Source organism: Emydura macquarii, unplaced genomic scaffold, assembly GCF_026122565.2.
Source record: "Emydura macquarii macquarii isolate MOO-44397 ecotype Brisbane River unplaced genomic scaffold, CSIRO-AGI_Emac_v2 contig_3450, whole genome shotgun sequence".
Lineage (NCBI taxonomy): Eukaryota > Metazoa > Chordata > Testudines > Chelidae > Emydura > Emydura macquarii.
Genome location: NW_027133587.1, coordinates 55,704 through 80,168, shown reverse-complemented (window position 1 = coordinate 80,168; position 24,465 = coordinate 55,704). Strand labels below are relative to the sequence as shown.

Below are 24,465 nucleotides of genomic sequence, written 5' to 3'. Positions count from 1 at the left end.
AGGGGTAAGAGCAGGGGGGGGCAACTGCCCCAGCCTTATAAAAGGCAGCCAGCTGCGAACCAGCTGAGCAGCGAACAGAGGGGCGGCTAACAGAAGGAGAAGGAGGGAGTTTGCCTGGGAGTTCGCCGCGGAGAGAGCCCACCGCAGGTTTTTGCCTTACAGACGTTGCTGAGCAGGACATTGAGCATCTGAGGAGGCTCTCGGAGCAGAGATATGGAGATGGAGCGATCCATTGTTGTCACCTGCACTGGGTGCGCTATGTTTGTCTTCCTTCCCCAGGATAGAGATGACTTCATCTGTACCAAGTGCAGGCTGGTTGCCTTATTGGAAGAGAAGGTTAAAGGACTAGAGACCCAAATGTCAACCCTGCGTTGCATTACAGAAAACAATGTCTTTCTCCATCAGGCACAGGCAGAGCATAAGGAAGATTCAGAGAAGGCCGGGCAGGCGAAAATGAAGAACGGGGAAGAAAATTGGCAGCATGTGACCTCCCGAAGAAAGAGAACCCATGTGCCCACCATGCAGATAGAAGTAAGGAATCGTTTTCATCCTCTCTGCACAAGTACTACGGCAGAGAATGATTTGGAGGACCCTTCAGAGGGAATGGATCATCAGGAGACCCGTTTGATCAGAAGGCAAGAGATGCATTCTCCTAGGGATGGGGGTTCCACGACCACCATTCCAAAGAGGAAGAGAAGGGTGATGGTGGTCGGGGACTCCCTCCTAAGGGGGACGGAGTCATCCATCTGCCGTCCGGACCGGGAAACTAGAGAAGTGTGCTGCTTGCCTGGAGCTAGGATTAGGGATGTGACGGAGAGACTGCCAAAACTTATCAAGTCCTCAGACCGCTACCCCTTCCTGCTCCTCCATGTGGGCACCAATGACACTGCCAAGAATGATCTTGAGCGGATCACTGCGGACTATGTGGCTCTGGGAAAAGAGATTAAGGAGTTTGAAGCGCAAGTGGTGTTCTCGTCCATCCTCCCTGTTCAGGGAAAAGGCCCAGGTAGGGACAGTCGCATTGGGGAAGTAAATGCGTGGTTACGCAGGTGGTGTCGAAGGGAGGGCTTTGGATTCTTCGATCATGGAATGCTGTTCCAGGAAGAAGGATTACTAGGAAGGGACGGGATTCATCTAACGAAGACAGGGAAGAGTATCTTCGCAGATAGGCTGGCTAACCTAGTGAGGAGGGCTTTAAACTAGTTTCGACGGGGGACGGGGACCTAAGCCCGAAGGTTAGTGGGGAATAGGGACACCGCAAGAAAGCAGAAGGAGGAGGGTGCAGCAGGGGAGGCCTCCCGATTCATACTGTGGAAGTAGACCACTCGGCTACTTATCTCAAGTGCCTGTACACAAATGCAAGAAGCCTGGGAAACAAGCAGGAAGAACTTGAAGTCCTGGCACAGTCAAGAAACTACGACATGATTGGAATAACTGAGACTTGGTGGAATAACTCTCACGATTGGAGCGCTGTCATGGATGGGTATAAACTGTTCAGGAAGGACAGGCAGGGGCGAAAGGGGGAGGAGTTGCACTGTATGTAAGAGAGCACTATGACTGCTCTGAGCTCCAGTATGAAACTGGAGATAAGTCAGTTGAGTGTCTCTGGGTTAAGCTTAGAAGCAAGAACAATAAGCGTGATGTCCTGGTGGGTGTCTGTTACAGACCACCAGACCAGGAGGATGAGGTGGATGAGGCTTTCTTTGCTCAACTAGGGAAAGTTTCCAGTTCACAGGGCCTGATTCTCATGGGAGACTTCAATCACCCTGACATCTGCTGGGAGAGCAATACAGCAGAGCACAAACAATCCAGGAAGTTTTTGGAGAGTGTTGCAGACAATTTCCTGGTGCAAGTGCTGGAGCAACCAACTAGGGGCCGTGCTTTTCTTGACCTGCTGCTCACAAACAGGGAAGATTTGGTAGGGGAAGTAGAAGTGGGTGGCAACCTAGGCAGCAGTGACCATGAGATGGTCGAGTTCAGGATCCTGACGAAAGGAAGGAAGGAGAGCAGCAGGATACGGACCATGGACTTCAGAAAAGCGGACTTTGACTCCCTCAGGGAACTGATGAGCAGGATTCCCTGGGAGGCTAATATGAGGGGGAAAGGAACCCAAGAGAGCTGGCTGTTTTTTAAAGAGACCTTATTGAGGGCACAAGAGCAAACCATCCCGATGTGCGGAAAGAATAGCAAATATGGTAGGCGTCCAGCTTGGCTTAACAAAGATGTCCTTGGCGAACTTAAACGCAAAAAAGAAGCTTACAAGAAGTGGAAGCTTGGTCAGGTGACTAGGGAGGATTATATAAACACTGCTCGAACGTGCAGGAATGAAATCAGGAAGGCCAAAGCGCAATTGGAGTTGCAGCTAGCAAGGGACGTGAAGGGGAAGAAGAAGGGTTTCTACAGGCATGTTGCCAACAAGAGGAAGATTCGGGAAAGAGTGGGCCCCTTAAAGAATGAGGGGGCGACCTAGTGACGGAGGATGTGGAGAAAGCTGAGGTACTCAATGCCTTTTTTGCCTCTGTCTTCACAGACAAGATCAGCTCCCAGACTGCTGTACTGGGTGGCACAGAATGGGAAGGAGGCAAACATCCCACAGTGCTGAAGGAACGGGTCCAAGACTATTTAGAAGGCTTGGACATACACAAGTCCATGGGGCCGGATGCAATGCACCCGAGGGTGCTGAGGGAGTTGGCTGAGGTGATTTCAGAGCCATTGGCTATTATCTTTGAAAGCTCGTGGCAACAGGGGGAGGTCCCTGAGGACTGGAAAAAAGCAAATATAGTGCCCATCTTCAAAAAAGGGAGGAAAGAGGATCCAGGGAACTACAGACCGGTCAGCCTCACCTCAATCCCTGGAAAAATCATGGAGCAGGTCCTTAAGGAATCCATTTTAAGGCACTTGGAGGAGAGGAAGGTGATCAGGAACAGTCAACACGGATTCACCAAGGGAAAGTCATGCCTGACCAACCTGATTGCTTTCTATGATGAGGTGACTGGCTCTGTGGATGTAGGGAAGGCGGTGGATGTGATATACCTTGACTTTAGCAAAGCTTTTGATTCTGTCTCGCACAGTATTCTTATCAGCAAGTTAAAGAAGTATGGGTTGGATGAATGGACTATAAAATGGATAGAGAACTGGCTAGAGCATAGGGCTCAACGAGTAGTGATCAATGGCTCCATGTCTAGCTGGCAACCGGTCACAAGTGGAGTTCCCCAGGGGTCTGTCCTGGGGCCGGTTTTGTTCAACATCTTTATTAATGATCTGGAGGATGGGGTAGATTGCACCCTCAGCAAGTTTGCGGACGACACTAAGCTGGGGGGAGTGGTAGATACCCTGGAGGGTAGGGATAGGATACAGAGTGACCTAAACAAACTGGAGGATTGGGCCAAAAGAAATCTAATGAGGTTCAACAAGGACAAGTGCAGAGTCCTCCACTTAGGAAGGAAGAATCCCATGCACAGCTATACACTGGGGACCGACGAGCTGGGCAGCAGCTCTGCAGAAAAGGACCTGGGGGTAACGGTGGATAAAAAGCTGGATATGAGTCAGCAGTGTGCCCTGGTTGTCAAGAAGGCTAATGGCATATTGGGCTGCATTAGGAGGGGCATTGCCAGCAGGTCACGGGAAGTGATTATTCCCCTCTATTCGGCATTGGTGAGGCCGCATTTAGAATACTGTGTCCAGTTTTGGGCCCCCCACTACAAAAAAGATGTGGACAATTTGGAGAGAGTGCAGCGGAGGGCAACCAAAATGATTAGGGGGCTGGAGCACAGGACTTATGAGGAGAGGCTGAGGGAACTGGGCTTGTTTAGTCTGCAAAAGAGAAGAGTGAGGGGGGATTTGATAGCGGCTTTTAACTACCTGAAAGGGGGTTCCAGGGAGGATGGGGCTAGGCTGTTCTCGGTGGTGGCAGATGACAGAACAGGGAGCAACGGTCTCAAGTTGCAGGGGGGGAGGTCTAGGTTGGACATTAGGAAAAAGTTTTTTACTAGGAGGGTGGTGAAGCCTTGGAATGGGTTACCTAGGGAGGAGGTGGAATCTCCATCTTTAGAGGTTTTTAAGCTGAGGCTTGACAAAGCCCTGGTTGGGATGATATAGCTGAGGTTAGTCCTGCTTTGAGCAGGGGGTTGGACTAGATGACCTCCTGAGGTCCCTTCCAACTCTAATATTCTATGATTCTATGATTCTATGATCGACTGAGCGGTCAGTGCAGACCCATTCAGTCGATCCAGAAATTGACATATTAAGACCACCTTCTCAAGTAGCGTAGCGTTGTGTCAACGGGAACACAGTTCCCGTCGGTGCAGTGCAGTGAAAATGGTGCGCAGAACAGAAGCAGAGAAGTTGATGGGAGTTACATAAGTTTTTTGTGTAGCTTGCATAACTCCAGTCAACTGCCGCAGAATCTCGGAGGTAAGTGAAGACAAGCCCATAAACTTATGCCATCACATTAAAGAAATAAACTGGGCATGTATGGGGAAGACATTCCTCACTAAAACTGCTGACATTTTGTGTGATTTGGTAGAGGATTCTCCACCAGAGAAGTGCAAATTTACCCTCACCAAGGCCAAAGATTTGGCAAAAACTTGAGTAGAAATAGTAGGCGCACAGTTGTTGGTTTTCACCACCAAAAAGGAAGCTATGGTGAACTATGGTCCAGGTAAAACTGTTTTTGGAATACCACTTCCAAAGGATGCCATGGTTAGACTGGGAACAACTGTTCTTCACTATTTGGATCCAAAGTTTCATGTCTTCCTTCTCCATGGATCCCAATCCAACTGCCTGAGTGGGCAACAAGGATTTTCCTGCAGTGCAACTGATGATGAGGGAATGACTGTATCAGCCTCTGAATTCAGATTGCAGGATGCATGAGTGTTGAGTCTTGATTCTATGGTTTTGTCTCTTAAGTTTGCTCTTATATCTTATGCATTTGCATCACTTCTCCTCCACCTCCTGCTACTTTGAAAAATTAGGAAGTATGAAAATAGAAGAGGGGTGCTTTAGCTCATAACACAAATCTTCCTACCCCTTCTACCAACATCTATGGCAGAAGAGCTAGAGAAAAATTACCGCACAGAAATGGGAGGCATCTATGTTGGGGCAAACCAGACCTTTGCCTAAGGGTTCACTTAGTGGAAATGGGGATTAAAAGAAAATGAAGGTATATGACAAGATTTTGAAATCTTTTAATATGTTATTGTACCACTGAATGTGAAATTCAATATGAAGTTATTAGTTAGAGTCAGACACTAATTATATGATAACCTGAATTATACCAGAAAATGGAAAGTTATATTGTTTTTCTTTTTGTTAGTAAGATAGGAAATGGAATCCTTATTTGATGTAATTTACCCCTTTTGGGCTAAGGAGTTCTGATTTCTAATCTCACTCCAAAGATTGGGGTCTTGGAATATGTGTGAGAAATAGTGTCTGTGATCCAGTATAGATTTTACTTATTTGTATTTCAAATGGAATTGATTTTGATGAGCTTCAAAAGAAATTTTTGTTAAGGGGAAAAGTATTTGAAGAGGCAAGTTATGTAATCTTTTATCCAGTTAGTCTGTAAAGGTCATTGAATTCCCCACTCCTGTTGTTTGCAGAGGAAAGACATGACATCTATCATGACATGTCCACATGTATTTTTTAAGAATGGTGACTGATACATGATGCAGTGCGTAGTTTTCCTGTTACAAATTTTGCTAGGAGTTATTTTTATGGGTGCTGAGACCCCTTTTCCTTTTCAGGAGGCCAGGTATTCGAGGAAGACCATTTAATCCTCAGGCCAGACTATGGAAAACTACTCCAAACTTTTATTTCGTGTTTGATGTCTTTGGGGGTCACGCATCCACACAGCATGTGGCTTGCAACGAAACGTATTTTAAGAAAATGGAGTAAAACTGCTGAAGTTAGCCCAAAGTGTTCCTCACTCCAATGTGATCGGGCCACGTTGTCTGTATACAAAGCATACTTCACGTGAGATTTGCCGGGAGAACTCAGGACAGGCACCGTAAAGTGGGTAAACTGGAACTCTGTCAGTCACAAAGCTCAAGGAAAAGGTTGAATTCCTTCTCCTTTCAGGTCAACACTGAAAGATTATACTGGGTAACCACACCTCTCAGGGGCGTGGAAAATCCACACTCCTGCAAGAAGACAGTTGACTCCGGTCTATACTTCCTTCGACCTATCTGCCAACATGCGGGGAGGCAGATCACCTACCATGACAGAAGAACCTTGCCCGTCACTGTAGTAAGGGTCTACCCTAAATTGCTTCAGCAGCCCAGCTGCAATGGTGTCTCAAGTGTAGACATAACCTTTGGGAAACGGCTCCCCTCTGGGGAAAGAAGTCATGAGATCAATAACATCCTTGACCAGTTTCCTGTACTGAGGAAGATTCCGAGTGTAGAGTGCTGGTCTTATGACTCAAACACCTTCATCCTCAGTTGCTGCTAGTTCTTAATTCATATGAAGCCAGTGATTGCAAGAGCGGGATAGTTCCAACCTTCTGTCATTTTAGCATCTTATGGTTCCTTTCTCTATGTTTTGTCTTCTGTTTTTGTTAACTGGGTGATGTCCTGGCCTTTCTATTCTAGTAGGTCTGAGTCATTGTGTGTGTGACACAGAACCATTGATGCCAGCTGGGGAAGGGGGAGTCTCTGGTTTTTACAAGCAACTCCTGTCTCAGAGCTAACAAACTCATGACGCCAAATACACCCCTTTCATGGTATTTATATGTAAAGGGTAGCATGTGCAGTCTCTGCTGAATGCTTGTAAGTTATTGAGTTGCAGAGGGGTAGCCGTGGTCGTCTTTTTTTAGCAAAACGAGAGTCCTCCGGCCGCCATAAAGACTAACAAATGTATTTGGGCATAAGCTTTCGTGGGCAGAAACCCACTGCATCCAATGAAGTGGGTTTCTGCCCATGAAAGCTTATGCCCAGATAAATTTGTTAGTCTTTAAGGTGCCGCAGAACTCTCGTTGTTTTGCTTGTAAGTTATTGATACTCATGATCATTGAGAGAGATGTGTACGAGTACTCTTTAAGGAATAGAATTTTAGAATATAGAGTAGGAAGTGACCTCAGGAGGTATCTAGTCTAACCCCCTGCTCAAAGCAGGACTAACCTCCACTAAATCATCCCACCTGGGGCTTTGTCAAGCCGCACCTTAAAAACCTCTGAGGATGGAGATTCCACCACCTCCCTAGGTGACCCATTCCAATGCTTCATCACCCTCCTGGTGAAAAAGTTTTGCCTAATATCCAACCTAGACCTCCTCTACTGCAACTTGAAACCATTGCTCCTAGTTCTGCCACCACTGAGAACAGCCTAGCTCCATCCTCCATGGAACCCCCCTTTCAGGTAGTTAACAGCTGCTATCAAACCCCCCTCATTCTTCTCTTCTGCAGACTAAACAAGCCTAGTTCCCTCAGTCTCTCCTCATAAGTCTTGTGCTCCAGCCCCCTAATCATTTTTGTTGCCCTCTGCTGGACTCTCTCCAACTTGTCCACATCCTCTTTGCAGTGGGGGACCCAAAACTGGACACAATACTCCAAATGTGGCCTCACCAATGCTAAATAGAAGGGAATAATCACATCACAATAATCACAATTATGCGCATTTGGTCTTGGCGTGAAAGTGAATCATCCTGATCATATGTCCTGGTGATGGCCCACTCAAGTGAGAGGAAGTTATCACCCCTTCCTGGCTAGCCAAGTCTGTAATGTATTGCTCAATTGTCTACATTTGAACCAAAACAGAAAAGTGAATGGAAAATCTACTTCATTAGCTAGGAAAGGTAACGATTAAGAAGTGTGATGTTCTTATTTCTGTAACCACGTGTTTCCATTACTCACATTTGTTTCGATTTGAATCTCTCTGCCTTCTTAAATAAATTTGCTTCGGTTTTATAAATGAACTCAAGTGCTGTGCGCAATACAGGAGCGGTGGTCTAAGGTGGTAAACGGGGGAACACCATTCCCCTGGGAACGGAGGATCTGGGATTTCTCTGGGGAGCTGGCGATCAGGGGCTGGACACCACTGGGGGACCCACCAAAGGGTCTTGGGGGCTGGGGTGTGTGGTGTAACCCAGAGAGAGTCGCATGAATGGCTGATTCGCTGGCTGCGGTAGAGAGCTAGCATCCAGTGAATACAGACAAAACTTCTTCTTGCTGGCAGCAGGTGGCAAACTAGGTGACCCACAGCCCTGGGGCACCCCCAAGAAGCGTCACCACGTGCATCTGTTTTGCTCACATGCCAATCCACACAGGCAAGGCACCCAATAGCAGAGTTCCCAACATTTTAATAGCCCTGAAACTCTGCCCTATGGAAGCATAGAAGGCGTGTGCCTCCCGCTGTGATGGCATCTAAAGAAACCCAGTTGCCAGCGATAAATTGCTCAGTGAGAGCGGCTACACTTCTGCCCGGGGCTTGTCTCTGCTTGAAAAGTGACCATGGCCCCGCCGCAGGGCTAGAGAGTGGACACTGCCTCCTGTAATGGGAGAGGTTCTTTCACCAGCATCGCCATCTCCCCTAGAGGTGGTACCGCACTGAATGGAATAATTCTTCCATCCACCGAGCACTGCCCACACTGGGAGTTAGGTCTGCTTAACCGCCCTGCTTCTGGGTTTGGTGTTTTTCACATTCCCCGAGTGTTGTCGTCAAGCCTGATCTTCTAGCGTAGCTCAGGGCTCATTAAAGCCTCAGGAAGGTCTGGGTCCATGTGGGAAGGGGAAGGATTTAGCCATGCAACAGTGAGAGCTGAGGAGAAAGCCTCAACTGGCTTTGAGCTGGTGGCTTAAACATGAACAATCATCCGGTTTAAGTGCTGAAATATGCAGGCAGCTCAGGATGGCTTGCACAGCCTGGGTGCATTTATCTGACTGTGGTTTATGTATCATTAAAGGGCCAGTCGCCCCTTTGGCGTCCTGTTTGGGGATTTTTAAGGCTTCATTATTCGTTGAAGCCTGGACCCACAGATTAAAAGGCTGATGCTCTAAGCAGACTCTGCAAGGCCCCATTCATAGGCCTGGACTCTCCTATACCCCTGCCCTTCATCCCTGACCAATTGGCATGAGCATTAAGCCTCGCTCCCACATGCCTGCCCTTCAGCATTGCTGCGGGAGGCCAACACCACCAAAGTGACTTTGCCCAGTAGCTCCAACACCGGGGTTCACTGCAAGGCGAGGCATCCAGCTCAGTTGCACAACTCAGCGTAAATCCAGTTCGCTCCACTTCCCAGAGGTCTCCGGGAACACTGAGCCTTCTGGAGCATGCGTCCCCTGTGGCACTCAACCCACAAACAACAGTGGGCAAAATGTGGCTCCTAAGTCATTTGGAAGAGAGAGAGATGAGGCTGTGAAGCCATCCTCATTTCTAGGAAGTAAGCCAGAAGGCCCAAGAGCCCACTGAGATTTGAACTGAGATTGTAGTATTCAAAGTCCTGAGTGTGGGCCCTTACACCATGAGACCAAGAACCAACAGCTGTTTTGCTGGATGCTTTTTACGGTGTGGACTTTGTTTGGGCAAATGATTGCCTCCCTCCCTCAAGACCTTGCTCTCCTATCTGTCCAGCCCAGTGTTGATTCTGGACACTTTGTGATCAGTGTGGATACCAGTGAGACACGGGTATGCCCAATTTGCAGATCAATAAGGTTTAAAGTGCAAGGTTTTCTATAAATATACTAGTCGGATACAAAGCCCAAAATTAACTACAATATTTCATACTCACTAAGCCTGGAGAGCTCAGCAGTCACTCAGAAGGCTGTATACAGGAACGGCTTTCTTCAGGGGCCCTGCCAGGGAGTCAGTGGATCCTCTGGTCCAACTGGCAGCACCTCCCGCGGAGTCAGGTGTTGATGGAGCGCCCCCCTGTGTCTAAGTGGTGACTACTTATAACCTTCACCTAATTATCTCTTTCTCATTATCATATATGCTAATTACCTACATTGGGTTTCCACCCTTAACTACATTCCATTCTCACCATGATAATTGGGGTCATCAAAACAACATCTGTTGATAGTAGGGGCGGAGTAAAAATATGCCCCTTGGCAATAAAACAGTGTACCCCAGACTTTCAAGGGTAACTTGTTGTTCCCATCACCGTTATTTATCTGTACCTGCAAGCAATACAGTATCTGTATTTTGTCTTATGTGCCGTGCTGTGCAGAAACTGAGATATCTATAAGGTTATTCAGTCTCTGCCAACTGGAAGATGTCATGCTACAGGGGTCAGAATAGCCAAGCAAGCAACTGAAGCTATGCCAGGCCTGTAGGACAGTGGTCAAGCAACTCAAATTGTACTGGGCCTCCAACACCCATCATTATCTCAACAACTGGGCACACAACACTTTGTTATAGGCCCAGTGGCTTTCATTCTTCTAGACTCTGAGGCCACTGGGCGTGTCAGGAACTTGGCCATTTCTTCCACGTACCACAGGTCCTTTGCTGGGAAAAATTAAGGCTCAGGACATTAGCACACGGCTGCTCTTCTCACTGCATAGAACATTAAGCAATCAGGAAGATTAACTTGACTGCCTGACCAAAGACTGGAACCCTGGCCCTTCAGATTAAAAGGCCGAGGCTCTTTCAGCTGAGCTAACCAGGCTCAGAAGTGTTATAAAGATTTCCTCTGGCACCCAACAGCCAGCAGGCAAAAGGCAGGCTCCCACATTGTTTGGGAGAACAAAACTGAGCCTCCAACCACCCCTTTCTTCCAGGCAGTAGCCAAGTTCCCCCTATCCCGGCTTCAAACTCAGATAGCAGGATTCAAAGCCCCGAGGTCCAGCCCTTCCCCCATGAGATTGATGGTTGGCTGATTCTTCTCTGCACACTTCTGCAGGGGAGGACTTTGTTGGGGGAAGTTTATTGCCTCCCTCCCTCAAGATCTCCAGCTCCTATCTGCCCACCCCTGCATTTTCTCAACAACTCAGCGCCCAGCTCTTTCTTTTTCTAGTCTCTGATGTCACTGGCCATGTTCAGAAGTTGGCCCCTTCAGTCCCAGCACCAAAGAGCCTTCCTGGGAAAGTCCTGAAAAGGAAACTCAAGCCTAGGAGAACTCAACAGGCACATACTTTTCAGAATCAACAGCCTGACCAGGGACTTGAACCCTGGACCCTCAGATTAAAAGTCTGATGCTCTACCAACTGAGCTAGCCAGGCACAGTATAACAGCTCTGAAGTTAGTGCAGAAGAGAAGTTAGGCAGGAAAAAGGGAGCCAGAAACAGCACAGGGAGCCTGCATCTCTCTCTCCCCTGCCTCAACCCAGGCCTGCTTCTACCGTCCGGCAACCCCCTCAGGCCATTTGTCAATGTCATGCACCACACAACTCCCCTCTCCCCAAACTTTATAAGGCCCAGTTCATCCCTCTAGACACTCCTGCATCTCTGTCCTTCATCCCTGACCAGCTGAGGTGAGTATTAAACCTGCCCTTCAGCATTGCTGGGGTACACCAACAGAGCCGGCAGCAAAGTGACTTTAGACCTTAGCGCTGGCCCTTACACCATGGGATCAATGGTTAGTAGGTTTTTCTCTGCACAATTTCGACAGAGAGGACTTTGCTGGGGAAAGTTTATACCTCCCTCTCTCAAGGGCAACATCTGTTATTTGCCCACCCCTGCATTTTCTCAACAAATCAACACACCATTCTTTGCTAGAGGCCTATATTTATTTTAGGGTTTTGCACAACTGACTTTTATGGGACATATTTCCTGCAAAGGCTTAAAGCCTGATAAGAGGAAGGTTTCAGCCATTGAAATGATGCCCCTTTCCCCAGTCATAAAGAGATGTGCATCATGCTTAGGAAGGGTTAATTATCTTGGAAAATTCATATCTAACTGATCTCCAAAAGCAGCCGCTTTGAGGAAACGCTGAGAAAATAAAAATGAATGGGGCAGGCTTGCAGAGGAAGAATCACGGGGAAGTTTTAATACAGCTACAAGAGCCAGTGTTGAGATTTTTATATACCAAGCAGGACTATTCACCGAGTGATGTAGGAACCAGCTATGCACAGATTCAGCAGGAGTTCTTGGAAATGTTGTTTGCCTGTGAGAGATTCACTCAATCAATATATTTATGACCAAACAGCGGATGTTGAAACTGACCACAAGTGCCTGATCGCATTTTTTTGGCAAATGGCTAATGATTTGTACCTTAAAGATTCAGAGCATGAGGATAAAGCTGCAAAAGCATGAGCTGATTTTGACCCACATTATTTTTGAAGGACAGCAAGATTTTAATGCTGATTTGTCTCCAGAAAGAAATGTTACAAAACATCCATGAGGGTCATTTAGAAACTGAGAAGTGCAAACAATGAGATATATTATCTGTCGATCAATCGTGACATTCAGAATGCAGTAGGAAACTGCTTTTCATGCTTAATATACAAGCTATTCCAACAGGCAGAGCGGAGGGACCTGGGACCTCACCCAGAGCTGGGACCTCACCCAGCCCCATAACGGCTTTATGAGAAAGTAGGCCGTGACTTATTTACCTGGTACTCAAAGAATTATTTAATAGTCATGGGCTCTGATGTGCTCTGTATCCAGAAATATGCATGCTGCAGAGTCCTAGTATAACATCACTGATAGCTGGCATGAAGGGAGTAGTTTCCAGACATGAAATTCCGGGTGAAGTCTTTAGTGATAGCCACAATTTACCAGGGTAGATTTTAGGCACTTCAGTACAGATTGGGGTGTTTGTCACAAACAACAAGTCCAAATTACCCCAATCAAATGGACTTGTGAAAAGGTCTACACGAATTGTAAAGAACCTTATGGCAAAATACTTTTGACAGAGAGGGTGACTTCCAGGCAGCTTTGTTGGTTTACTGAAGCACATGCTTCTGGAAAATGCCTCTTCGCCAGCTCAGCTGTTCATGAGAAGGATCCGATCTAATTCACCTGTCACTAATAACTTGCTGAAATCTCATGAGATCAAAGAAAATCAGAAGTGGCAACAGAAATATTATTATGAGATGGACTCAAAGGCGGGTGTCTTTAGATGCCTTCACAGCATGAGGAACACACCTTCCATGATTTCATAGGGCTAGGGGGTCACCTGCTGCCAGCAAGAGCGAGTTGGATGTTGGCACAGAAACTCAACCAGCCTGTTAGGTACTCAAGCACCCTCCATCTACATCAGTCCAGATGATTGACAAGAGACGCCCTCCTCTCCAACCCTTGAGTCCCTTCAATGCGCCCCACTCTGGTGTCCAGGCCCTGATCACCAGAAACTCAGAGAAATTCCAGATCCTCTGTTCTCAAAGCAACCAGATAGCCCAGTTTATCAGTTGTACTGCTCATGTATCACACTCAGCATTTGGAGTACAGTCATTAAACAAAAGGAAATGTACTTAAGACGGGGTAGAGATCGAAACAGAAACAAATGTGAGTGATGGAACCAAATGGTGACAGACAAAAGAAAAGCACAAAATGCGATCTACACTTACTAATAGTTACCTTTCCTAGCTAATGAAGTAGATTCTCACCTCCCACGTCAGTCTATTGCAACAATTGCTGGTCTCTAGGAGCCAGGGCCTTGTCTTCCATGAAGTACGACTGCTCGTCTGGGATCTCCTTGGTGAACAGACCCAGAGTGTTTTCCTCCACCCTATGATATACCGAATCTGACTTTTGTCTTTATTCACACAAAGGGGGACCCCCCCCTCTTTGTCATAGCCTCCTTTTTCCTTCAAAATGCTTTCGATGTCTAGCTCGTCTTTGATGGTTTTCCATTGGCTTTTCTGGGTTGGTGCAAAGGTAGACCATTGACCAATACCTCACATCCTTGGCTAGCAATGGAGGGGTGACAATTCCCTCCCACTTGAACGGGCTGTCATTGTTGAAGGCTTAGTACAATTTGAGTTGCTTGATTTTTGTTTTATAGGCTTAGCATAGCATTTAACTGTTTGCTTGGCTATTATTGTTTGCTTGGCTTGTTTGCTTGGCTATTAAACCTGTTCATGTATACAGCCTTCTAAGTAACTGCTTAGCTCTCCAAGCTTAATAAATATAATATATTATAGTTAATTTTAAACTTTATATCTAACTAATATATTTATAAAAAACCTTACACAATAAACCTTATTAATCTGCAAATCTAGCATACCATGTCTCACTAATATCCACAGTAATCACAAAATGTCCAAAACCAACAATCATCACCTGAGACCAATGATTGGGATGACTTACTTTCACACCAAGACTACCTGGGCATAATTTTCAAAGTAGTTGCATTGTTCCTAAGTATGACTCGTCCACACATCTCCCAGTGATTATGAGTATCAACAATTTTCAAGCTTACCATAGATATCTCACATGCTACCCTTCCTGGATAAATATCATGAGACCAGTGTATTCGGTGTGGTAAGTGTGTCAGCTTTAAGACAGGAGTTGCCTATGACACCTTTGCCAGTTGGCGCCAGTAGGCGTCTGCCACACACACACAGAGCTACACTGCCACACCCTGATAGAAGGGAAAGGCCAGGACATCTCCCAGTTAATAAAAAACAAAATATAGAGAAAGAATCAATATGGTGCTAAAAATGACCAAAGGATGGAATTCACATCCCACACTCACAGCTTTCTTATGTATGGAGAGATGGGTCAAAGTTGGTATTGACGTCATGACTTCCTTCCCAGAGAGGATCAATCTCTCTAAGACTATGTCTACATTTAGGACACTGGAAGTATTCTTCCGACAACCCAGTACTGTCTACATTGGGTTTTAGATCAGCTAAGCTACTTCTCCCAAGGGTGTGGATTTTTCACATCCCTGAGATGTGGTTATGTTGTTCTAGCTTTTCAGTGTAGACCAGCACTTAAATGGCTTGTTGACCTGAAAGGCAATCGACTTCAGCCTGAAGGTGCATCCCGAGTTCTCTGGGAAAATCAGGTGTGACGTATGCCTTGGATACAGATAATATGGCCCAATCAAATTGGAGTGATCAGCTTTGGGCTAATGTCAGCTGTTTTACCCCCAGACGTTTTCTTAAAATAGCTGGTATTTCAAACCACATTTCAGTGTGGATGTGTGAACCCCCAAAATGTCAAAAATGAAAGAGGGAAAAAAAGGCCAATTTTGAGGAGGTTTCCATAGCCTGGCCTGAGGGGGAAACGGTCGCACTCTAAGAGCTGGCATGCTCAAAAAGGAAAAGGGCTCTCAGCACCCGTAAAAATAATTGACTGCAAACATTTGTAACAGAAAAACTGCATCATGCATCCATCACCATTCTTAAAAAATAAATGGAGGAATCTCATGCCAGATGTCACGGCTTTCCTTTGCAAATAACAGAAGTTGGGAACTGAGTGACCCTGATGGCCCAGCTGGGTAAAAGGTTATACAACACATCTCCTCGACTATTTTTCCGTAATAGAAATTGACTTTGAAGCTAATCAAAATAAGTTCCATTTGCAATACAAATAATTAAAATCTAACTGGGTCAATATTTTCTTCTCCACTATTTTTCACACTCATTCCCTCGCCCCACCCTTTGGAGTGAAGTTTTCCATCAGAACATCTTAGGCCAAAGGAGGTAAATTACATCAAATAAGATTTTCAGGATTAGCCGCTATTTCCTATATTACTAAATAAAAGAAAAACAATACACATTTTATTTTTCCAATATAATTCAGTTTATCACATAATCAGTCTCTTAGTAATAGTCTCAATAATAGTAAGTTTAATTTCATTTTCATTGGTAACAATAATATACTCAAAGATTAAAAAATCTTTTTATATGTGTTAGTTTTCTTGTCATCCCAATTTCCACCAGTGAATCCTTGAGCACAGTTGTGGTTATGGACTAGATACAGGCCTGGATCGGACTCTAAGTTAACAGAGATGATGTCTCTATATAAAAAAAAGCTATTTTTCTGCAGCCATCTCACATTCAAGACTGATTTTATTTTATACACATTTATAGCACCTACAAATGGTGGGTTCAACAAAAACACCACTTCTATTTCCTCCACATCTGCATGGTTAGGGATGGCATTTCTCAAATGTTAGGATTAGGTGAAGAGATCTCCAAGGAGTAACCTCCTGTAAGACCTGGGTAAAACATGCAAATACAGGGGCATTTTGCCTAGCTGCAAGTCACTTATGTGGGAATTCTCTCCCTGGATCATCTGAGACCTTATTGACTTCAATAACTGAACTAAACTGTGATCAAACGCACTTACTTCAGTTGGTTGGACAGTTTGGGGGTCTTCTGTTGTTCACCATTTCAGAGTGGAGAAACATGACTTTTTCTTTGATAACATAGCCAATAGAATTATAGAAGATGAGGGTTGGAAGGGACCTCAGGAGATCATCTAGTCCAACCCCCTGCTCAAAGCTTGGACTATTCTCTACTGGTGACTGAACTACATTTGAACTTCTTCCATGTCATTATGGAAGGATGTGGGGAAAAAACAAAACCAAAGTGAGAAAAGATGATTTTAGCAAATGGTCACCTGTCTGAAAGTTCCCAATAAATCTGAGCTACGTTCTGTCAAACAAAACTAATATCCAGTTATATGACCAAACGGCCTTCAGGAAATCCATATCACAGAGAAGTAGAAGACACTTTCCTTTTCATGTAACGTGAAATTCCAGAGCAGGTTGCATCTGATGACTCCGAATCAGGCTGAGAGATTCTCCCATTGCATTTTCCTTGGACGCATTGAAACCTGCTTTGCTCAGTGCTGTCTCATCAGTGTTATTTACAAAAGTTTTAGCATCCTCATAATGGGAAAAATAATCAGCCGACCTTCCCAGAAGTGGCTTTGCCAATGGAGGGAAACTTGGATTTAAACTCTGAATGATCACACTGAGTTTGGGCTCCATTTGAAATCCCCTTCCAGGTCTGTGACACTTTCATCTCCCGCCCTCATGAGTCTGATTTAGGATCCAGGACTGACAAGCGACATTCCCAAGCACAGAAAGCTAAGAACACTAGCTCGCCGGACTCTTTGGGAAGTGAAGGAATATGAAGCAGGGTTCAAAATGTGAGAGGACAAGGGTTTTGGGGTGATGGGAAAGGAAGGAATTCCTCCAGCTCACCCCATCACTTTGCAGCACCAGAGAGGTTGAAATTACACTTATTCTCCTGTCCATGCTCCTGCTCTTTTTTTATATTTAAATATATTTTAAATGAGAAAAATAGTTTAAAAAAACCCAGCACAAGGCCAAGGTAACATGAGAATAACTGATCATGAGACAATCTGCCCTCAAAGAGGAACTTGGTGACTTTAACAGTAATTTTGCCGTGGGAGGAAGAGTATAAATGTGATGCTCCAGGTTTCTTTAGATTAGAAAATGGGATGGGGGTAAGGACAGATCAGGAGGAAATGTGCTAGATAACCCCAGCCACTATACATGGCCCATGTTTTTACTGCAAGGATAGTTGTCTTTTTACTAGGGCGGTCTGTTAATCACAGTTAACTCGAGCTATTAACTCAAAACAAACTAACTCAATTTAAAAAATTAGCCCTGATTAATTGCAGTTTTATTTGCACTGTTAAACAATAAAAGAATACCAATTTAAATTGATTAGAAATATTTTTGGATGTTTTTTTACATTTTCAAATATACTGATTTTAATTACAACACTGAATATAAAGTGTACAGTGCTCACTTTATATTATTATTTTCATGACAAATACGTGCACTGCAATAACGATAAATGAAATATTTTTCAGCTCGCTTCCTACAAGAACTGTAGTGCAATCTCTTTCTCATGAAAGTGCAACTTACAAATGTCGATTTTTTTCCCCTCACCTATCCGCACTCAGAAATGAAACAAAATAAAACTTTAGCAGCTACGTGTGCCCTCAGTCCTATTTCTTGTTCAAGGTATTGCTAAGACAAACAAGTTTGTTTGCATTTTCAGGAGATAATGCTGCCTGCTTATTTACAATGTCACCTGAAAGTGAGAACAGGCATTTGTATGGCAGTGTTGTAGCTGGTGTTTCATGGTATTTACGTGCCAGATAGCCTAAACCAGGGATGTCAAACTAACTTGCAATGGCGGGCCACATTGCAATAAAATGAAATTAAAGGGGGACACACCCTGGAGGCGTCTCATCATCTGCTGAAAAATCTCGCTGCACCCTCCTTTTTGGTGGCAGCTTGAGACATCTCCCCCGCTGCCAAAAAACCTTGTGTCGGCCTGACTTTCGGCAGCAGCTCCCATGGTATTCCAGGCAGCAGCCGCTAGGGGCCGAAACAAACAGGTATCCAGCCGACAGGGGCCGGACCAAAAAAGACCACAGACTGTATCCGGCCATCCGCAGGCCAGACCAAAAAAGATTGCGGGCTGCATCCGGCCTGCGGGCCGCATGTTTGACACCCCTGTCCTAAACATTCATATGCCCCTTCATGCTTTTCTCACCGTTCCAGAGGACATGCTTCCATGCTGATGGCATTCATTAAAAAAAAAAGCATTACTTAAATTTGTGACTGAAATCCTCGGGGAGAATTGTATGTCTCCTGCTTCCATGGTTTTACCTGCATTCTGCCATGTATTTTGTTTTATGGCAGTCTTGGATGATGACCCAGCATATGTTGTTTGATTTAAGGACCCTTTCACTGCAGAGCTGACAAAAAACACAAAGAAGGTACCAAGATGAGATTTCTAAAGATAGCTACAGCACTTGACCCAAGCTTTAAGAATCGGAAGTGCCTTCCAAAATCTGAGAGGGATGAGGTGAGGAACGTGTTGTCCAAAGTCTTAAAAGAGCAACTCTCCGATGTGGAAACTACACAATGTGAAGCACAAAAAAAAAAAAAAAAAAAACCTGCTGGTGATGTAAGACTTGAACTTGCTTTCAGCTAGCAAGTTGGGGGTCAAAACTCATGTAAATGGCTAACGAGCATACCTGATCCTCAAGGACAATGGCTAGTGTAAATACCTGATAACTTGGAAGGCCAGATGCCCACTTAGTGATTCTGCCTCACAATGAGAACAGCACAATCTTTACACCACCACCACCCCGTGATGTGCCCTTCTATCTGTAAGGATCCTCCCCCTCCACACATTTCCCCCCACCTCCAAAGTGTAGTCAGAGATCCTTTGATTAGAGTGTCTCTGCACGTATGTTCTGTATCTGTCTTTATCACCCCTGTTCTTTCTGGGTGGAACGGTGTCTGTATTTGTAAGTAAATAGATAGAAGAAATGTAAATGGATTGTTTAAGTGATAAAAAGCTGTATATAAGTGACCTTTGCAACACCATGAAGTTGAAGCTGATTTATCAGACTTCCCAGTATCGAGAATAAACCTCTTCAGTCCCATCTGTGATGCCTGATTCTTGGAGAAAGAATCCTTCATGCTTTACAGTGGTATCTGACTCAGATGATGAAAATGAACATGTGTCAGTCCACACTGCTTTATAAAGCAGAACCTGTCATGAGCCTGGAAGCATGAGCATGTCCTCTGGAATAGTGGCAAAAGCCTGAAGGGGCCTAAAAATGTTTAGAATATCTGGCAAGTAAATAAATACCTTGCAACACCGGCTACAGCAATGCCATGTAAATGCCTGTTCTCTCTTAAAGGTGACATTATCCATAAGAAACGGGCAGCACGATCTCCTGTCAAGGTAAACAAACTTGTTTGTCTTAGCAATTGGCTGAACAAGAAGTAGGACTGAGAGCACTTGAAGCCTCCCAAGTTTTACATTGTTTTGTTTCTGAGTGTAGTTAGGCAACAAAAAAACAAACAAACCACATTTGTCACGATAAGAGATTGCCTGACAGTACTTGGATGATGTGAACTGAAAAATACTATTTCTTTTAAAACAGCGAGAGTCCTGAGGCACCTTAAAGACTAACACATTTATTTGGGCATAAGCTTTCGTGGGCAGAAACTCACTTCGTTGGGTGCACCCGACGAAGTGGGTTTCTGCCCACGAAAGCTTATGCCCAAATAAATGTGTTAGTCTTTAAGGTGCCTCAGGACTCTTGCTGTTTTGCTGAAAACATACTAACATGCCTACCCCTCTGGAACTATTTCTTTTGTTTATCTTTTTTACAGTGCAAATATTGGTAAAAAAAAAGACTATAAAGTTAGCACTGAACACTTTGTTTTCTCTATCGTAATTGAAATAAATACATTTGAAAATGTAGAAAAAAACAAGGACAAGTGCAGAGTCCTGCACTTAGGACGGAAGAATCCCATGCACTGCTACAGACTGGGGACTGATGGGCTAGGCAGCAGTTCTGCAGAAAAGGACCTGGGGATTACAGTGGATAAGAAGATGGATATGAGTCAGCAGTGTGCCCTGGTTGTCAAGAAGGCTAATAGCATATTGGGCTGCATTAGGAGAAGCATTGCCAGCAGATCGAGGGAAGTGTTTATTCCCTTCTATTCGGCATTGGGGAGGCCACATTTGGAGTAGTGTGTCTAGTTTTGGGCCCCCCACTACAGGAAGGATGTGGACAAATTGGAGAGAATCCAGTGGAGGGCAACAAAAATGATTAGAGGGCTGGAGCACAGGATTTATGAGGAGAGGCTGAGGGAACTAGGCTTGTTTAGTCTGCAAAAGAGAAGAGTGAGGGGTGATTTGATAGCAGCCTTTAACTACCTGAAAGGGGGTTCCAGGGAAGATGGAGCTAGGCTGTTCTCAGTGGTAGCAGATGACAGAACAAGGAGAAATGGTCTCAAGTTACAGTGGGGGAGGGCTAGGTTGGATATTAGGAAAAACGTTTTCCCCTATCGGGGAGGTGAAGCACTGGAATGGGTTACCTAGGGAGGTGGTGGCATCTCCATCCTTAGAGGTTTTTAAGCTGCGGCTTGACAAAGCCCTGGCTGGGATGATTTAGCAGAGGTTCATAGAATCATAGAATCATAGAATATTAGAGTTGGAAGGGACCTCAGGAGGTCATCTAGTCCCACCCCCTGCTCAAAGCAGGACTAACCTCAGCTAAATCAGGTTAGTCCTGCTTTGAGCAGGGGGTTGGACTAGATACCTCTTGAGGTCTCTTCCAACTCTAATATTCTATGATTCTATGATCCAAAAATATTTAAATAAATGGTATTCTATTATTGTTAAGCGGTGCAGTTAAAACCGCGATTAATCACAACTTTTTTTTTTAAATCTCACAATTAATTTTTTCATCATTTAACAGCCCTACTTTTTACATCAGGAAACCTGACTCAAGCTAGCTAACTTCATGGAAACCACAGTGATGAGGCCCAGGTATATTTTACCTCCATGTAGCTCGTTGAAGACATCTCCCACCTGGGGCAGATGGACTTTTGTGGTAGAAAGGATTCATAATTCCCATGACTTATAGGAAAATGGAGTTGATAGAAGGGACCACAGGAGTCACCCCGAAAGGACAAGCTTCAAAAGGCAAAAGCGAGCAATTTGTCTCTGGGAGCTGAGTGTGCAAAAGATGCAAACAGCCTTACAGGCCACTTATCTGGGAATTGTCAAAAGAAGTAAAGAAAAAAATTAACAGCTCTAGACAACGTATTTATGGTGTTTATCTCCCTGACAGATTCTCTGATGATAGATAAGGTTTGAGCTCTGAGTGAAGCTTTTCCTGCACTGACAGCATTCATAGGGTCTCTCTCCCGTATGGATTCTCTGATGTGTAATAAGGCCTGAGCTCTGAGTGAAGCTTTTCCCGCACTCAGAGCACTGATAGGGTCTCTCACCTCTGTGTATTCTCTGGTGTCTAATAAGGGCTGAGGTATGATTAAAGCTTTTCCCGCACTCACTGCATTCATACGGTCTTTCTCCTGTGTGGACTCTCTGATGAGATATAAGAGAGGACAGGACTGTGAAGCTTTTCCCACACGCGCTGCATTCATAGGGTCTCTCTCCTGTGTGGATTCTCTCATGTGTAATAAGAGTTGAGCTATCACTGAAGCTTTTCCCACATTCACCGCATTCATAGGGTCTCTCTCCCCTATGTATTCTCTGATGTTTAAGAAGGGCTGAGGTAAGACTGAAGCTCTTCCCACATTCACAGCATTCATAGGGCCTCTCCTTCATGTGGATTTTCTTGTGTGTAGTAAGGTTTGAGCGCTGAGTGAAGCTTTTCCCACACTCAGTGCATTCATGGGGTTTCTCTTTCATGTGGATTTTCTGGTGCATAGTAAGGTTTGAGCTCCGAGCAAAGCTCTTTCCACACTCACAACATTCATAGGGTCGCTCTCCTGTGTGTATTCTCTGATGTGTAATAAGGACTGAGCTCTGAGTGAAACTTTTCCCACACTCACAACATTCATAGGGTCTCTCTCCTGTGTGGATTCTCTCATGTGTAATAAGGCCTGAACTCTGAGTGAAACTTTTCCCGCACTCACAGCACTGATAGGGTCTCTCTCCTTTGTGTATTCTCTGATGTTTAATGAGGCCGGAGGTATGACTGAAGCTTTTCCTGCACTCACAGCATTTATAGGGTTTCTCTTTCATGTGGATTTTCTGATGCGTAGTAAGGTTTGAGCGCTGGGTGAAGCTTTTCCCACACTCACAACACTCATAGGGTTTCTCTTTCATGTGGATTTTCTGATGCATAGTAAGGTATGAGCTCCGAATGAAGCTTTTCCCGCACTCACAGCATTCATAGGGTCGCTCTCCTGTGTGGATTCTCTTATGTATAATAAGGATTGAGCTCTGAGTGAAGCTTTTCCCACACTCACTGCATTCATAAGGTCTTTCTCCTCGGTGTATTCTTTGATGTCTAATAAGGGATGAGGTATGACTGAAGCTTTTCCCACACTCACAGCATTCATAGGGTCTCTCTGTGGTGTGGATTTTCTGATGGGCAGTAAGGTTTGAGCTCTGACGGAAGCTTTTCCCACACTCACTGCATTCATAGGGTCTCTCTTTTGTGTGGATTATCTCATGTCGAATAAGGGCTGAGTGGAAACTGAAGTTTTTCCCACACTTGGTGCATGTATTTCTTCTCTTTTCCCTGTGGATTTTCTCCTGGGATGTGATTTCCTTAAGTTCCTTGTGAGTTTCCTGACAATCAATGGATTGAGCCACTTTCTCCTGTGTGTGGTTTCCCTGCTGTCTCTCTGGCCTGTGGTGACATTCGCAAGCTTTCCCCTGCTCATGGCACCTGGACACGTTCCCTTTGGATGTTTGCCATAATGCCCCGTGCATTTCTACTTGCTCTTCCACTTCCTCAGCATCTTTCTTTTGAGAATTCAGCTCCTCATTCTCACTCACCATTGCGTCACCTGCTGGGACAGAGAGAGAACCTCAAATAGGGATGGAAAAGCAAAGACTAAACCAAAAATAAGTGCTGGAGACAGAAAATAAAAATCAGGGACTGAATTCCCCCAGACTCTTCCTATAGGGGAGAGATGAGGGGATCAATTCTGCTTCCACATCCCATTCAAACGCTCAGTAGAAAGGGATTGAGCTACTGCCGGGTGCCAGCCATGATCTGTAGGAAGCCATGAGCTATATCTGCTGGGAACTGTCTTGTTGGGGACTAGCCTGAACTCAGAAAGTCTTTGCAGGGAATCCCAGCTGTTTCCCTCGAGCGCTTACAGAGTCCGATTTGGTTTATTGTTTCCTCACCTGTGCAGGGACCTCGGAGGATCTCTCTTTCCTCTGAACGCTGGAGATCTGGGACCCACGGCTCTTCCTCTCCTTCCAGCTGGAAGATCACATCATGTTTGGAAACAGCAAACCCTGCTCAGGGGGAAGAAAACAAGGGAGATCAGGAGAATTCGAAGGCCACTTGTCATAAAAATAAATCATTGTATTAATTTAATCCTAGTCCATTGTAAACCAGGCCATCTTCCCAGGTGTTCAAAGGTGCAAAACACTCTACTTATCATAGAATCATAGAAGATAAGGGTTGGAAGGGACCTCAGGAGGTAACTAGTCCAACCCCCCACTCAAAGCAGGACCAACCCAACTAAATCATCCCAGCCAGGATTTTGTCAAGCCAGGCCTTAAAAAGGTCTAAGGATGGAGATTCCACCCCCTCCCTAGGTAACCCATTCCAGTGCTTCACCACCCTCCTAGGGAAAAGCTTTTCCCTCATATCCTTATGCGGGATTTAACTACACACATCTTTTCTGGGAACACACACAGCCAGACACTCATTATCAAAGAGGCTCCTAAAACACAGAGACGGTCACTGCACTTGCCAGAAAGTGAAGACTCCAGACGGAGGGAAAATCCCTCTGGAACTGCTCAACTGACAGAGAGGTCCGGGGACAACGAAAGAGTCCTTAGGGAAGCTGATAATAGGAAGCATAAGTTGGTGGGGTTCAGTGGAGTAAGGAATAAGAGGGGCAAGGATATGACCGAATGCTGATCTCAGGGGTATTAGAAGTCAGGAAAGCCAATTTTGTGGAATTAGGGAGTTTAGCAAGTGAGGTGTATGAAAATCCCAGTGTGTGGAGAAAGCTGGCAGATTAGATGGTATAGTTCAGGAGCCACCTACTAATTCTTTTGGAAGTAGAGAATGTGAAAAATCAGAAGCAGGCTAGGGACAAATTCAAAGGTCGAAGAAGCATGC

At 45.1% G+C, this 24,465-nt stretch overlaps 1 protein-coding gene, 1 non-coding gene and 1 pseudogene across 2 annotated transcripts in view; 1 reads left to right on the top strand and 2 right to left on the bottom strand.

Moving 5' to 3' along the window:
* LOC137144297 (zinc finger protein 271-like) overlaps nucleotides 1–24,465 on the top strand; it is a 58,910-nt gene that overhangs the window by 8,187 nt on the left and 26,258 nt on the right. The window lies entirely within an intron of this gene.
* The window catches only part of LOC137144291 (zinc finger protein 850-like), a 91,106-nt pseudogene that overhangs the window by 58,492 nt on the left and 8,149 nt on the right, over nucleotides 1–24,465 (bottom strand).
* TRNAK-UUU (transfer RNA lysine (anticodon UUU)) lies at nucleotides 11,079–11,151 on the bottom strand. Its single transcript has one exon. It is a non-coding gene; the product is annotated as a tRNA-Lys (tRNA).